This window comes from Rhinopithecus roxellana, chromosome 3 (assembly GCF_007565055.1).
Source record: "Rhinopithecus roxellana isolate Shanxi Qingling chromosome 3, ASM756505v1, whole genome shotgun sequence".
Lineage (NCBI taxonomy): Eukaryota > Metazoa > Chordata > Mammalia > Primates > Cercopithecidae > Rhinopithecus > Rhinopithecus roxellana.
Window position 1 is genome coordinate 67841466 of NC_044551.1, and position 16616 is coordinate 67858081.

Here is a 16616-nt window from a genome sequence, read left to right on the forward strand (position 1 = left end):
CTCCACCCCCAAAAGGGCCTGGAATTCAGGCATTAATTTCTCCATCGTTACAAAGATGGAGCCCGAGGTTCAAGAGAGGTAAAACTTCCCTGGGTTGCCCAGTTTCTCAGGGGCACAGGCTTGAAGCAAATACAGCAAAAAGAAGAAATGTATTGCTCTTGTATTCAGAGATGTATAACAGTGGGAGAAATATCACATAGCTAACTCCATCCTGCTTCTAATCTCACAAGCTAACTGCCTTTGTTCATTCCTGCACATAGGCCAAGCTAATGATGGAAAGAATTTAGATTATAGTTTAACTTCAGAACTAATGACCATCTGTTTTTTGGAACAGACCCCTGAGGAGATTAGAGAGTATGCACACAAATAACAATGCCATCTTAAAGATTTATAGAAACAAGGTCAATCTGGAAAGTAGTTGACCATGAACAAAGAAGTTTTGCAACCTCCTCAGATCCCTGCTGATGCCCAAATGCCTGTGGTCACCAGGCACCTGCAGACCTTAACCCTCTACCTGTTCCCCCTTCCCCTAACATAAAAGGAGCCTAACAATCTATCAACTTAAGATGGTTCTTTAGTACATCAGTCTGCCATCTTCGAGGATTGCTAGCTCCCTGAAATAAAGTCATCTTCCTTGCCCCAATACCTTATCTTACTGGCTGTCATGTGGTAAGCAGTAAGAGCTTTGGACTTAACTACAGAAGGTAAATTCTTTTATAAGGGTTGCCAACCAGAAGCATGTTACTGGTTTGTTGGTGAAGTGCAAGAAGGGTGTGAAATAGAAGTGAGTGGTCAGGGATGTTTTAGGGCCTTTGAGGCTCATAAATTTGTACTGAGCTCAGACTCAACACTTGCCCCACGCCCTTAGTGTTTTACCCTGTTGACTGTACATGTGTTGGTGTCCCCCATTAAATCATGAACTCTTTGGTGAGGATCATAGCAATTACTCCCATGAATTGTGTGCTTCCTTGGTGCCAAGTGTTGTACATGCATTGTCTTTTTCTCCCAGCAACTCTGGAATGTATGTTTAGTAGCCTCATTGTACAGATGGAAAAGTGAGACAGAGAGGTAACTCACTTGCTGCACAGCTTCACTCCTGGAAAACTAGAGCTGAGATCTATCTGATTCTAGCGAAACTTCTCAGTTGCAAGAAGTACAAAAGACCCTCAACCCTAGGGCAAGTTCCGGGTCCTTGGAAGAGTGGAATCCATTGCTATTTAGAAATAGAAGTAAGGGCCGGGCACAGTGGCTCATGCTTGTAATCCCAGCACTTTGGGAGGCTGAGGAGGGTGGATAGCTTGAGGCCAGGAGTTCGAGATCAGCTTGGTCAACATGGTGAAACCCTGTCTCTATTAAAAAAAAAAAAAAAAAATAGCTGGACTTGGTGGCACATGTCTGTTGTTCCAGCTACTCAGGAGGCTGAGGCAAGAGAATCGCTTGAACCCAGGAGGCAGAGGTTGCAATGAGCTGAGATTGCACCACTTTACTGCAGCCTGGGTGACAGAGAGAAAAAGACTCTGTTTTTTAAAAGAAAAGGGAAAAGAAAAAAAAGATATAGAAGTAAGAACTCTGGAACTGAGGGCTTTCTTTTTGCTTCGTTGGATATCAGCAAGGCTTTTGGAAATCGTGGTAATACACAGGCACCAGAAGAAGCTACTACAAGGTGCTATTGGAGGTTCCCACAGGCTCTCAAAATGTTTCTCTCACCTAGATCATAGCGACCTTTCCACCAATGGAGACTTGAGGTTGAACTACTTTTAAAATGCAAATTCTGGAAGTGTTCATTTATTGAACAATAGTGGCCTGAATGGTTTATTGAATTCTTTGGTATATTCTCAGGAAGGTTCAGTTTGGAGGAAGAAGGGGTCTGACAGAAGAAAACAGACCACAAAGTGGGAGAGGGACAAGAAAAGGAGTTGGGGGCTTATGTGGGGCATCTTAATAGGGTAAGCAGAGGTAAAAGAAATTCTTCCTGAAACAGAGTAGGATGACAGTGGAGAAGTGAAATAAGCAGGTAAACTTATTCCTTCGGTCTTGTATACCACTCTGTGCGATCCTCTAGATGAAATACACGTACAAGTGGTCATTAGTGTGTGATGACTGTGGACAACCTGGGACATAGATCAACACCAAAGACAGCGTGCTGCCTTATAGTTTTGGGTCCAGACCTATATAGGTAATTAGAAAACTTTCATTTCTTTTGAAGACGTGGACAGTGATTTGGTTTGACACTAGTTGGGCTGACAAGAACTTGGTTTTTAACCATCTGTTATCTGTGATTATTTGAAATATTCAGTTTCAAAAGTTTAACCCACTTATTGAACATTCCAACTCCAAAGACATTGTTAGGCACTGGGGCAGAGTATACAAAGGAGAATAAGTCACAGTCCTGCCCTCAGGTAGCTTATAGCATAGTGGTCTTGACCAAGAAATCTGTTTGACACAAGGTGATAAATGAAGGTGGTAGAGTAATACCATGAGTGGAATGAGTACATTCTAGAATTCCCCTTTAGGTGACAGGTTTTGCCTTCCCTCATCCTCTTCCCAAATCTTAGCAAGCATCTAGCTCCACTGACTGATGTTTAACCCCACGTATCCTTCTGTACATCCAACTCATGCAATCCTTTTCTGCTGAGAAACTTCTGAGGCCTGTGATGACCTGAGATAAATGCAGAGAAGAACTTATACCTCCAGTCTCCTGAAAGTGGGTGTACGTGCCAGCATTCCCAAGTTCCTGCAGAAGACTGAACCTGTGCAGGCTTAGATCCTAGGACTCTCTTGAACCTGATACTTAACTCTATCTAGATTATTTGTAAACTCACCACTGAAAGTACATGCCCACCAATACTCAGATGTGTGCATCTTGTGTGATTTCATCTGTTCTTCTGTACTTTTCTCTGAAAATACTGCAGTTCATCCCTAAATAGCCACACTAAATAACACACTTGAGTTTAGAAAGGAAGCTCTATGGCCACTAAAGAGTCACTGCTACTACTACTGGGGGATCAGCAATAGTCTGTAGGCTCTGGCTTCGCACAGTCATAGCATCTCGTGTGTGAGATAACTTTAAAAGGGTATCTGGCCCACATTCATATACGTGGTATATTTTTGTAAAGGCTGGAGGACAGGAGAGAGGGACATATTTTTATGAATGTGCTTTTGTATCTTTGAATTTTAAATGAACTAGATGAATTTTAAACCGTGCATAAAAATAAATAAAAATATAAAAGTCACAGATATGAACACTATTATGGTTGCAATGACATCCTTTGAAAAGTAAAATAAGAAAAGTTGCTAAGAGAAAAATAAAGCTCATTGAATCAAACCCTGAGGGTGGTGATAGACTCATCCCTGTGATCACATAACTGCCATTAATTGCTCTGATCTTTAAACGATTTGATTTTAGCTTAGGACATATCTATATCTAATACATATTCATCCTTACTTTCTGCTAAATATTTAACCAAAATCATCCCAATAAAGAAGGAATTTATATTATTGGTTTGAAGATAATTTTTTTTTTTAAAGATTTAGCTTTTTATAGGATTCTGAGTTATTTGGAGAATATGCAAAGATTTGAAATAGCTTTCAAACTTTAATTAACTGATGTTGCCACTGCAATCTTCCAAACTTAATTGAGTATAGTTTACTGCAACTATATATATGGATTTCTGTTTTCTTTGCAGTTTTAAATTTGGAAGTTAACCACAAGAAATATCTGACACTTTATCATATAATATTTTAAAATAACATTGTTTTGAAAATTAAAGTTGAATAAACAAATTGACGATTTGATTAGGTAAATTCAACACTTCCAATGAACACATGTTAATCTTTATTGAAAATTATCCTATGGAAACTGGAGCAAAAACGTTGCCTCTTATATAATTAAAATATATAACCAGTTTAAACATATACTATAGAAGACAAATAATCACAATTACTGCCTTTACAGCGATTGCTGAAGAATTCATTACTTAAAATCTTAATGCATTTCCTTGTATAAACTTCAATTCTGCTAAATCCATTGTTGCTACTATCATTAGGGAGGAAGGAAAGTCTGTTACTTTCACGCTAGTTATTGAGAAACCAAGTAACTCGCGAGAAAACATTTTTGAAGGTAGATATGCAGTGAAAGGGAGAGAAGACAGAATGAAATATTGTGTTTCCTAGGCTTATTTCACTTCTAATAAAACACTGGAAAGAAGCCATCAAGATTTTAAAGGAAATAATGTGGTAACAAATAAATTAATATGACTCTCTCTATATCTTTTTAAAATTTTTTTTTTAAGTTTCCAAAGGCTGGCCTTGGATGGCTGTAGGGAGCAATTAAAATTTGCTTCATGGCTTGTTGAATAACTTTGGTTTCTTCAGTCTTCCATAAGTGGCAGGTGGGTGGGTACAACACAGAAACTATGAATAGCAGGCAGGAAGAGTTTGAGGAAAAGAGGCGGCATTTCATCAAGACTCCTCTGGTATTGGCAACTTTAACCAGCCAGAGCCCTGTCTGGGGGGTGGTAATGTATCCTTCCACCTTGGCAGATGGCAGGTGGTCTAGATGTGAGGACTTTCTGGAGGGGGGTTGGATCATTCAGCCTCTAGATTATGCCGTCTCCCCACCAGTCCCACTCCTGGAAGCCCAGCCCAGTTTTACTGTCTCCTACTGGTACCTTGGATTTTTTGCAGGAGAAACAAATCTACTTCTGAAAGTGGCAGCTTCAATTATACAGAAAAGTGGCACAACATAGTGGCTAGGAACCCACAGCTCTACAGACAGACTCAGTTCAAAACCTGACTTTACTACTTACCAGCTGTATGATCTTGGGCATATGACTTAACCTCTTTTTTTGCCTCAGTTTCCTCATCTATAAAATGATAATAAGAGTACCCACTTTTTATTATGAAGGGTGGCTGGAAGGACTAAATGAGTTAAAACATGAAATTCTTAAAACCAGGCATTGTATATAGTCAGTGCCCACTAAATGCTTGCGATTATATTAGCATTTCTATGGAGAAACTGAGCAACTGTAGAAAGCCTCATGTAAATGTCTGACAGCAGGAAGGCCTTGGTAAACACAGCCACAGTGTCAAAACACTCAGAAAAGAGATAAACTAGTAATACAAATGTGACCTTTCCAGCACTTACGAAAAGCACGGTAATCAAAAACAGCAAAAGCCATCAGAACAGTCTTATGAGACAGGATGAAATTTTTATGGTTAAGAGGCAAAAGTAACAAACAGAATTTTCTCACCAGGCAGAGATTTGTTTTGTTCTGCTTAAACAAGTTAAGATTAAAATTTCTAATGTTTTTAAATAGCACTAGATGTTATTCTGTTTTGGTTCAAAACAAGGGGTCTAAAACAAGGGTAGGGCAGGAACACTCATCTTGAACAGGACTAGGTTTTCCAGCAGTTTGGCTGGTCCCCTCCATCTGAAAGCCATGCTGGCCCTACCTCCAAATTCCATCCTGAATCCAACACCTCTTCCACCTCGTTTGCTGTCACCTTGGCATGATCCACCCTTCCCTCTTGCTTGTACCTCCGATCAGCCTCCTACAAACCCTCTGCTTTCAGTCTTCAAAGCATTCTCCACACAGAAGCTGGGAAGAGCTCTCAAAGGCAATGCCAACCATGTTCCTTCCCTGCTGAAAACCTCCCAATGAATTAGGATGCTAAGCTCTCAAAGCACTTAATAGCCTAACTCTACCCCATGACCTCGGGCCCTCCTTGCTCTTTTCCCACCTGTCCCTCATTGCTTCTTACCTCGGGTCCAGCCACAACAGTTTCCTGAACAAGTCAGACCTTTTCCAGTCTTAGGACTTTTGCTGTTGTTCTTTCTGCCTGAAGCCTTCTTTCTGCCAGCTCTTGGCATACTTTTCTTTTTAGTATTGATGTGCTGGCTTGAAGACCACCTCCTCAGACAGTGCAACTCGTACAAGCCATTGAAAGCAGCCCTCAGCAAACTCTATTCCCTTCAATTCATTGCATTTTTTTTCATAGTACTGACTAATTTATTGGGTTTTATTTACTGTTTGTTTTTAGTGTGGATATCTATTTCTTCTTATTGGAATGTAAACTACACTAGAATAGGAACTTCATCCTTGTATCTCCAGCCCCTATAACGGGTCCTTGGAACAAAGCAGGACCTCTATAAGCATTAGTTGAGTGAATAAAGAAATTCTGATGCCCATGATACTTGACTAACAGGAGGTCTCTGTCCATCCTTCTCCCCTGCGATCTTTTTTCTTATTTTCTCCTAATTCTGCAATCTCAGCACCCCAGAAAACAAAATGCTACAAATCTAATACAACCTTTTCCACCAAATCTAATACAAAAACCCGGTTTCTTTTTGTTATTAATACAACCTTCTGAGGATTGATGTATTAGACTTAGCTGGACCTTGGATAGTTGATTCCAGAATCATTCTCGAAATCACAGATTCTTCCACACTTAGGATGCCTTGGAATTGGCTTTTTCCAAATCCAAATTTATGAGTACCCCAGCCTACTCTGATACCAAGTAGCTTCTGCAACCAAAATGATTTCCAGGGTCTGAGAGGGTGTTACACAGCCTAGTTAGTTCTTGGCTAATTTACCTTGGTAAAGCCTCCCCAATGACAGTCCCTGGAGACTACTGCTGTAATTATATTTTTAATAAGGGTGTGAACAGGAACAGAGTTAATTGGCTTTAAAATGGCTGAGACAAGAAAGCAAGTCTTGGTTAACTAAAGAGTAACATAGCAATTGGGAAATCTAATATATAGGTGGCAGGAAAGCTTAACCTTTATCTTTCAATCTCATAATTAATTAGCAAGCTTCTGGCAATCTGATTTCTAAATTGCACACAGAAAATTTTAGTCATGAGGCTACTGAGTGTGAGGTCTCTCTATAGAAGTAGTAAACTTAAATTATGCTCAAAAGCATGTTTTTTAAAGAACAGAATGATGAAATTGCTACTCAACAAAAATACAGTTTGATGGTTTTCTGGGCCATGAGACTCTAAAACAAGGCAAAAGAAGAAATATAAATAAGTAATTAAGATTTGGATCATAGCTGACCAGTAGTAGCTCTTAGCCCTGGATGCACATTATAAGCCTGGAGAACTGTAAATAAATACGAATGTCCAGGCCCCTTCCCAGAATATTGATTCAGTGAGTCTATGAGTTGTTTTTAAAGCTCCCTAGGTGACTCTCACGTGCAATCAGTGTGGAGCAACACTGTTTAAGAGGCTTGCTTTTTGCTATTGCTAAAGCTTTTGGAAATTGTTTTAAATCAGTAATGGATTTGGAGACAGAGAAAGGAAACCCAACCATTTGGGAATGGTACCAATTGACCTATCTTTTTTGTGTAAAGAGGCTGTATTGCCAAGACTCTGGCTTTTTCCCCACACTGTCCTTCAGAAGAACCTCCGTCTCCCCCACCCCCACTCTCACCATTGGCAGTGAACCCAGTAGCTCCCAATACATATAGAGGATTCTTTAAAATGTAGCTGTTGGTCGGGTGCGATGGCTCATGCCTGTAATCCCAGCACTTTGGGAGGCCAAGGTGGGCAGATCAGGAGGTCAAGAGATCAAGACCATCCTGGCCAACATGGTGAAACCCCATCTCTACTAAAAATACAAAAATTAGCTGGGCTTGGTGGCGCATGCCTGTAATCCCAGCTACTCGGGAGGCTGAGGCAGGAGAATAGCTTGAACCCGGGAGGCAGAGGTTGCAGTGAGCCGAGATCGCGTCACTGCACTCTAGCCTGGAGACAGAGCAAGACTCCCTCAAAAAAAAAAAAAAAAAAAAAAAAATCAGCTGTTTCAAATGTTGGGCTTTCTCCTCTTTTTTTCAGGGGTGTAACAAAAAGGTAATATCCTTTCAGTGAACAAGAGCTTCAGAGAAGAGAAATCAGAACAGCCGTAAAGTGTGGGGCTAGGAGTGGCGGAATAGCAACCAGAGTCTTCACTTCCCAGATGTTAGAGTGGATAAACTGTAAATATGCAAGGCCAAACTTCAGTAGACTGAGAGCTCCCAGGCATCAGGGATGGGGCTCTCAGGACCACTGTGACTGGCTATGGGTCATTGACACTCAGATAATCACAGTGTTGGCAGCTTAGGTAAACCAGTCATCTTCACCTATTGATCTGTGGCACTAATTCATTCATGTAAGAAATAACATTCTAACACCAACAGGAGAGTGGGTAGACTCACTTTGGGAGTCTAATAAGATATGTGGAATTCAGTGGCTGGAAATTCTAATTTCACCTCCGTGAGAATTCTCATTTCAGCTCCATCACCAGCTAGTCTCCTGGCCCAAGGCAAGTAATTAAACTCCATTTCTCAATTTGTAAAGTTGGAGAGGTGAGGGAAGATTACAGATGCTTATAAAATAGCTACTGTGGGCACTCTTAGGCATGATAATAAAGCCCTTGGCAATGATTACAAAAAGCCTGGTGGAAACAAGCACCTGTGAGATACCCATTGTGCCCCACTTAGCTAGGATTGACTGTAGGATACCCCCAAAGTACACAGAGGACAAGAGTAGGCAGCTGGTTACAAAGGCTTTCAGCCACATCATCCAAGTAGACAGAATCACCACGAGGAATTATCTGTGAATTTAAAAGATTACATCAAAATGTGCGTGTATATACAATTTATACAAATTAAAGGCCACACTCTTGGTCGTCCATTTAATCTCCTTTAAAAGATTACTTCTTTCATTTTATGTCCCATGATTATGATACAAAAATCTTGGTTTTTGCTCAGTGATTCTCAACTCTGACTTCACATTAGAATATTCTGGGAAATTGAGACAGAAACAAAAATAAAACCAAATCAAACAAAAACACCACTGAGACCAGGCCCTAGTCTTAAACTAATTAAATGGAAGCTCTGGCGTGGGGCTGAGGCATCCATAATTTTTAAAAGCGTCCCAGGTGATTCTGATGTAAAGCTCGGATCTGGAGCTATTGGATTAAGCCAAGTGTTCTTTTTCACATCACGCACCCCTGAACACATGCACATCTCCACTGCCACACCACTGTGCATTTTTTTTTACTCGAGGTGGCTCTCTCCTTCTCTCCATGTGTCTTTAGGGACCTCAATGTCCATTTTCTACCTGGTCCTTCTTAATATACCTTAGAGCTTATGGGCATGCTGCCCTCCAGAATTGCAAAACTTTGTTTGCATCATTCATGTAACACTTAGAAAATGTTCTTTACATGCTATTGGTCTTTTATGTTTCTGTCCATCTTCCCAACTAGGAACTATGCTCCTCCAGAGCAAGAACCAGGTTTTATTCTTCTATTTTCCCCATGGAGTCTAGCATAGATTTCCTGGCTTACACAATGCTGAAAAATATGTGTTGCTATTGATGTAGAATTGTTACCAGGGCAGCCCTAGAGAAATAGCTGGGAAAGCTCATTATTGTTTTAAATTGTTATCTTCCTAGTTTCTTTATCTATAGATACTCTTGCTTAAAGAACTCCAGATGGCCTGGGATGTCTCAGGAGCTTGGTGATCCTTTGCCAAATACGAGAGGCCTGCAGGAAACCCGTGCAAACCAGAAGTCATTAACATAGCGCTATAATGCTGGGCTCCCCACCCCTAGAAGAAAACTGCCGCCATTTTTTCTCCATAGGACACATAGAGAAGCATGTTTATTTGTGTCTGTGGCTCTGTACTTCCTCCCTGCAGTGTTTACATAGCTCCCTGCCCCACAACTAACTTGTCACGATCCTGCAGCTTTCCACAGCTGGGGAGAAGATGACTTTTTAGAGCAAGAGGTCTCTCATTTTCCATTTCTGGCCAGTGGATAAAACCAGCTTGTCCTTTTTCAATTGGGTGTTCTCTCTCTGGAACCTATACAGACTAGAGAAAGAATTCAGTCTACCAGTGACAGATGCACTAAGATTCATTCTTGTCAACTTCTTTACTGCCATTTCCCCCAGATTTGGATTTCAAGTGGAAATGAACAAATGTTATTCCAAGAGAATCTTACATAATGTTTTGCTCCAGCTACATAAAGGCAACTCCTCCCTGCAGGCACATGTCTAGAGAAGCCATTTGTAATCAGGTTATCAATCATAACCATGGCCAATTTGTACAGTACATTTCACCATTAGCATTTTTTGTGGCATTATCTCATCAACACCAAACTTACCACAGTTGGGGGAAAAAAGGGAGAGAGAGAGTAACACGCAAACCAGTAGATTAGACAAAAGCAGAATCCAGGTCTTTGCTCTCCCAAGTCAGAGGCTTCTCCAGCAATACCAGAATCTGACTGCTCTTCTTTTTAAAATAAATGAAACTGCAGGAAAAAATCATATCGTTACTTCATTGACATATTTGAGGGCCACTTTAGCTAGCGGACAAAAGAAACCAAAGCTGGTCTTTTGTGACGCCCCTGGAGTAGCCCTTCTGGAAACTGGGACTACTTTTTATTCATGCTGTTTTAAGCAAGAGGACAGGGAGAAACATTTATTACTGCATGAAATTACTTATTTAATGAGCTTTGCACAAAACATGAAGCTCTGCTTGTCTCCTCGTCTGATTTTACAAAGTGCCCAAAACTACAAAGACAATGTACTAGGAAGTGATTTAAAGGTAAAACTTTAAATCCAGATTTAAAATGACCTTTTCATTGTAGGACGTTTGAAAGCCTCATGAGACGTTTGGCTGAGTGAGAGGATTGGTCTTGGTGATGAATATAATCACTGGGTCTATTTTATCAGATCCCAAAGTGACATGGTATAGTGGACTTCAAATGATCGCCTGCTAACCAGCAACATGAGGGTGGGGGAGAAGGAAAAGGGACCACTTTTCTCTCGCACTTCACCAAATAACTGCATATGGGGGCAGATGAGAAGGAGCCTGGCACAAGAATAGAGGAAGAAGTTACATTTGGAAGAAGGGGGAAAAAGTTCCTATCATGTATTTGTCAACTTACTAGTCTAGATCAGTGCTATTCAATGGAAATATAATGTGAGTCATATATGTGATTTAAACATTTCTATTAAGCCACATTAAAAGGAAAAAGGTAAAATCAATTTTAATATATTTTATTTAAACTAATATAGCTAAAATATTATCATTTCAACATACAATCAATATAAAAATTAAGACAGTTTACTTTTCCTTTTGTTTTTGTTTGAGACAGAGTCTAGCTCTCTCACCCAGGCTGGAGTGCAATGGTGCGATCTCGGCTCACTGCAACCTCTGCCTCCCAGGTTCAAGCGATTCTCCTGCCTCAGCCTCCCAAGTAGCTGGGATTACAGGTGCCCACCACCACGCCCAGCTAATTTTTGCATTTTTAATAGAGACAAGGTTTCTCCATGTTCCTCAGGCTGGTCTCAAACTCCTGAGCTCAGGCTGGTCTCGAACTCCTGAGCCTTGGCCTCCCAAAGTGCTTGGATTACAGGCATGAGCCACCGCGCCGGGTCGAGACAGTTTACTTTTTCAGGGAAATACTAGATCTTTAAAAATCTGGGGTGCATCGTACATTTACAGTACATCTCAATATGAAATAGCCACATTTCAAGTGCTCAATAGGCACATGTGGCTAGTGGCTACTGTACGGGACAGTTCAGGTGTAGGTGCACTAACTGGAATTTGAGACATCAAATACAAATCATTATCAACATTTAGCTACTTAATGTACTTTTGATACTCTCCTTCTACCGGCTCCCTCACTTTCTCCAGAAGACATTATCTCAAAGGCCACATGCTGTGTTAGCAAATAGTTGTGGGCTTTGGAGTGAAATAGACTAAGGGAGTCAAATACCAGCTTCATAACCTTGGACTAGCTCCTTAACCTTGATGAGTCTTGGTTTCTTCAACTGCAAAATAAAAACAAATATAGCTAACTCACCAGATTATTGGGAAGATAAACAGAGTGTACAGCACAGCCTAGAAGAGTACAGTAGGCATTGAAACAATAAGTCCCCCTATATACAACTCAACTTCTAAAGGGCCCGTCTTCAGACTTTAAGCTCTACTGCTTCATTTACTTCAATTTAAGAACTTTCTCTTGAGAGTTCTGCTAAGGTCGCCCTTTCCCTAGACTTTCACAGGGCTGGCTCCCTTTTTGAAAACGTGGGTTTAAGTTCAAGGGTAACCTTTGTATGGCAGTCTTCTCTGATTGCCCTGTTGAAAGTTGCTCCCACTCCCTGTCCCTCTCTAGCCTTCAGCCTCTATTTTCTTCATAGCATTTATCAGTATCTGAAATGATTTTATTTATGTATTTGTTCACCTGACTGTTTTCTGTCACTCTCTCTGGCATAGAAGCTCCACAAGGGCTGGGATCCTGTGTGTCTCATTCCCCACCGTGTCATCAAGTGCCGAGCACAAAACAGAGCTCAGCAAATGTTTGTTGAATAAATGAATGAAAATGTGCTCAGCACAGCGAGGTAAAGGTAAGTGGTGTTCTGATTCTAAAGGTGGTAGAGAATGAACATCTCTCTGTTTAACTAAAAGGATTACCAAGGAAGTCAGTGACAGAGAGCCAGCCTCACCTGCTAACGTTGGGTATTGCCAATCTTGAGTCTAATGGCTGGGCTTGGGAAGGGCCAGGAATATTCTTCTCCCATAGGTGATCTTGTTGTTGCTACCTGTTAATATGTATCACAAGCCAAGTACATGTTCACACCACTTCAAAGCACCCACTAGATTTGGCTGTTCCTGCCTTTTAGAAGAATCTTAATCCAGTCGACTGATGCAAGTTTCTGACATCGGGGAGCTTGGGAGCACTGAGTAGTGGAAAAAGAGTGGGCGCCAAAGTCAGACAGACCTGGGCTTGGATCCTGGTTCTTCCTTTCCTGAGCTAGGCAGAGGCGGTGTGTGGGGTGGGGGGCGTATGTACATTTCTATGTTTCAGTTTCCTTACTGGTAAAGCTTTAAATGATAACTCATACCCTGCAATCTTGCTATGAGAATTAATTGAGGCAATGTGTGAAAGTGCTTAGCACATCTTAAAGGCTCAATAAATAGTAGGCATCAATATTGCTATCTTTGCATGCAGGAATACCTCACCAAAGTATACTGATCTTTGGCTACTCTGTGGATATCCAATTTCCTTTTAAGTTTCATGTTTCCGTCTTTCATTGCTACATCAGCTGACCACTTGCAATGGAGGCACCAGGACCCCATGGAGAGAGAGTATATGCTGAGTTGGCTACATCTGTGCCAAGCTGTGAAAGATGACAATGGAGACATTTCTCTCTACAGTTTCTGAACATGGACCCAGCCACAAGACTTCTTTCCATGCCTGGCTGTTTTCAGCTACAGGCACAACTCTAGCTGTTTTGTACTCAAGATTACGGGTCAAGAGAGACTTGAGAGACAGGTCAAGTATCCAGCCGGTCTGGACATATTTTACTTGCCGGCAATACATAGTGCTCTGCTTGACATTGCACAATTGGAACAGCCAGTCTGACTCTGTATTCTGAGCCCACCACTCCATTTTGAGCATAACTAGACCAGAACTAATTTTACTCAAGACAGAGAGTAAACTGTTCTAAAAAGCATGAGACTATTGAACACTTACTTATGGTGCCACATTAATATTAATAAAAACAGTTTATCGTTGACTATGGGCTAGGCATGATACATAGCATTTCCATTTTCCCAACAACCATGCAAAAAAAAAAAAAAAAGAAAGAAAGAAAGAAAAAAAGCAGCATTATTTTCATTGTGCTGATAGGAAAAGTGAAGCTCAGGGAAACTCAGAGGCTTGCTCAGTGTGGGAGTCAAGTTCTGAAGCCCAGTCTGTTGAGTTCCAAAGCCCTGTGTGTTTTCTGATGTACCTTGCTAGCACTGCTTGTGGAACACCCAGGGTCCCCAGAGACCTGAGTCCTTAGTCCTCTAAAGGCAAAGTACAGAGGTTCAAAAGAATACAGCTGCCTACTCATACTATGCCTCGGGGAGCAAAGAGTGCTTCATTTCCAAACAAAGCCTTGGCCTCCCTGCCATCCAGCTAGGTGACCTGAAGAGCCCTCTGATTCAGACAGCGATCCTCTTTAGATGGCTCTCCAGTGTTGGTGGGACTGAAAATTCTAGGGGTAAGGACTGTCGCCTTAGGAGAGTCATTAAAAAGAGTTGTGAGGAGGTGTCCCCTGGAGTCAGAGGCTGGTAGAGCTCTGGAGAGAGCATGTGGGGAGCTCACCTATGACAGGGGAGCTGTCTCCTTCAGCAGCGTGGCTGACTCCAGACCCCTAAGAAGGCTGTGGATTACTCCCATAGTCAGCACAACTGCCAGCAAGAAGTCGGCTGGGTGGTCTTGATGCAGGAGGGACAAAGGATTGTCACCTGGGGTTCAGGCATGGCTTTCAGGGAGTATCCACAAATCCTCAGGGATTGCACATAAAATTTTATGTCCATGCCATATGCATTTTCCCCCAGGAAGAGGGCTCACAGCTAATCCTCAAAAGGACCTATCACCCCCAATTTTCAAGAACCACTGAAATTAATATTTTCATCTGCTCCTCTCTTGCACTATTCAGCACTTCCACTTCATTAAACATTTATATATATGTAAATAATTAATTCCCTAAACTTTGCAGGAAAAAATCGAAGCCCAGAGAGGGTAAATATCTTGCCCAAGTTTGCACAGCCGATGGTCAGGATTGGGATTAGCAGCACTTCCCTGGTCAAGTGAAGCACGATTTCAGGTGGGAAATCTTTGCCAGTCGACTTGACAAATGAAGACAAAGGGATCCCTCCTGATTAACAATAATGTTTTGCAACCATTTTCAAGTCGGGTCATAGAATCCCCTATGTTGCTTGTTCTTCGGGCAGTGTGGGTTGCTTCCTCAGGATACAGGTAGAGGTCACTAAAAGGATAGTTTTCCACTCAAACAGCCAGAACTCCAGCCCTTGCCTTCCCCTGCCGCAGCACTCGGGCCGGCCCTCCAGTTACCTGAGTTTGCCTGACTTTAACCAACTCCCCTTCCCTTCCCTCCTCCCTCCTCCAGCGGGTTCTCCTTCCAGCTTCCTCCCGGGCTGCAATTCCTCTGCCTAGGTCCGTCTGCCTCCGTCCAGCTCCGGCTTCCGGCCCAGAGGCTGCTCACCTGCCCCTACGCCTGCTGACTTTTGGGAGGAGCAACACCTTTCGGGTCAGCATTGCTAATCCTAAACTTTCCCCGCTGGATGCCCGCGAGGCTGCCGCAGCGGCGGCTGCTGGTGGGAGAGTCTGGAGTCCGGCTGTCAGCACATCACCTGTCTGCGCCCCTTCCCCCTCCCTGCCCTTTTTTCCTTTTCTTTTTATTTTGACGCAAATAATTTATATTCTGAGAATCCCACAATCAACGCCGAAACTCATCCCACAATCAACGCCGAAACTCATGCTCAAGGATGCAGGTGAAGATGCCTTTGACAAAGACGAATGCCAGCCGAGTGCAGTTTGTAAAAGCTGGGGTTGGGGGCAGTGGTGGAGGCAAAGCACCTTAAGAGTAATTTTTAGCCCCTCTGAGAAGGGACATCCGGGCGGAAAGCGGGCGGATGTGATCCTGGGCTTCCCTGCCGGCTGCGGCTCTGGCTCCCGGCTGGCGTTCTCTCCAGTAGCCCGCGCTGGCGGCCACCGCGCTTCCCTTCCGCACGCGGGCCTCGAACCCGCAGCCCGGACAGCGGCCACCCGCGCCGCCCCTGCCGCGCGCCTTTGGAGGCGGCCTCAGCTCGCCATGGGTACTCACTTTTGCCGGGGAGCAAAGTCTGCCATATCAGTCGATGAGCACTTCCTGCACGAGGAGGTGAAGCTCCATTGTGTGGAAAGCTGTTTCGCGAACGGTCGGTAAAATCCAGAAAGAGGGAGAATGAGTGAGTAAGGCAAAAAGCCCAGCCCAGAAAACCGGCGTCTGGGGATTTCAGCCTCCGCTCCACTGTCCCCAGCCCGGTGGCTCTGTGAGAAGAAGCTCAACTCCGTGCACTTGTTCACTCTTTCTTCATGAGAGGAGGAGTCAGTGTTGCAACATTTATGTTCCTTGCTGGAGGCAAAACAGTGATTTTCTTCAGCATGCAAAACGTCCAGAGCCTGCCAGTTTTACAAGGCGACGGAGGTAGTTGGTGGAGCTAGAATCCTGCGAAGACGTGAAGAAACAACTGATTTCCCCCAGATTGGTTTTGCATGATTAGGGCCACACGTCTTTGAGACTGTACCAGAAAATAGACGGACAAAACAATAATAAAAATGACTTAGTGAGTTGAAAGACCTCAAATATGATATTTTTCCAGGCAGCCAAGATGTGGAGTGTCTCCGTGTCAAATTTCTTTCCTTATTTCTGAGTAACATTGAACAGCAGCTTGACAATAGTTGAGAGGTTCTCCAGGGATTTGAATTGCACCTTGCCTGAGGAGTCAGATAGAAAGGAGCAAAAGAAGATAGTGACCTAAGAAGGTTTTGCTTTTTTTCTTTTTCTTTTTTTAATACCCAAAGCGCAAATTTCCAGGGTGCTGTGTTTATTATCTGCCATATGAATATAATACATAAACATTGGTGGTGCCTAAATAGCCCCACTTCTGTTGTTTTCCACAAATAAAGAATTGATCTTTTCTAACGGGCTGCATGTTGTTCTGAGTTTTCTTTTTCTTGAAACCACACACAACCGCCTTTTCTCTTGCAAAAACAAAAACCCCACCTTT

General features: G+C 42.5%; 1 protein-coding gene across 1 annotated transcript in view; it reads right to left on the bottom strand.

Annotated features, from left to right (window-relative positions):
• PRLR (prolactin receptor) overlaps positions 1-15880 on the bottom strand; it is a 160722-nt gene extending 144842 nt beyond the window's left edge. Inside the window, exon 1 of the mRNA XM_010384082.2 lies at positions 15671-15880. The gene's annotated coding sequence lies outside the window, so the exon portion shown is untranslated. The remainder of the gene's footprint in view (positions 1-15670) is intronic.
• Positions 15881-16616: the final 736 nt, after the last annotated feature.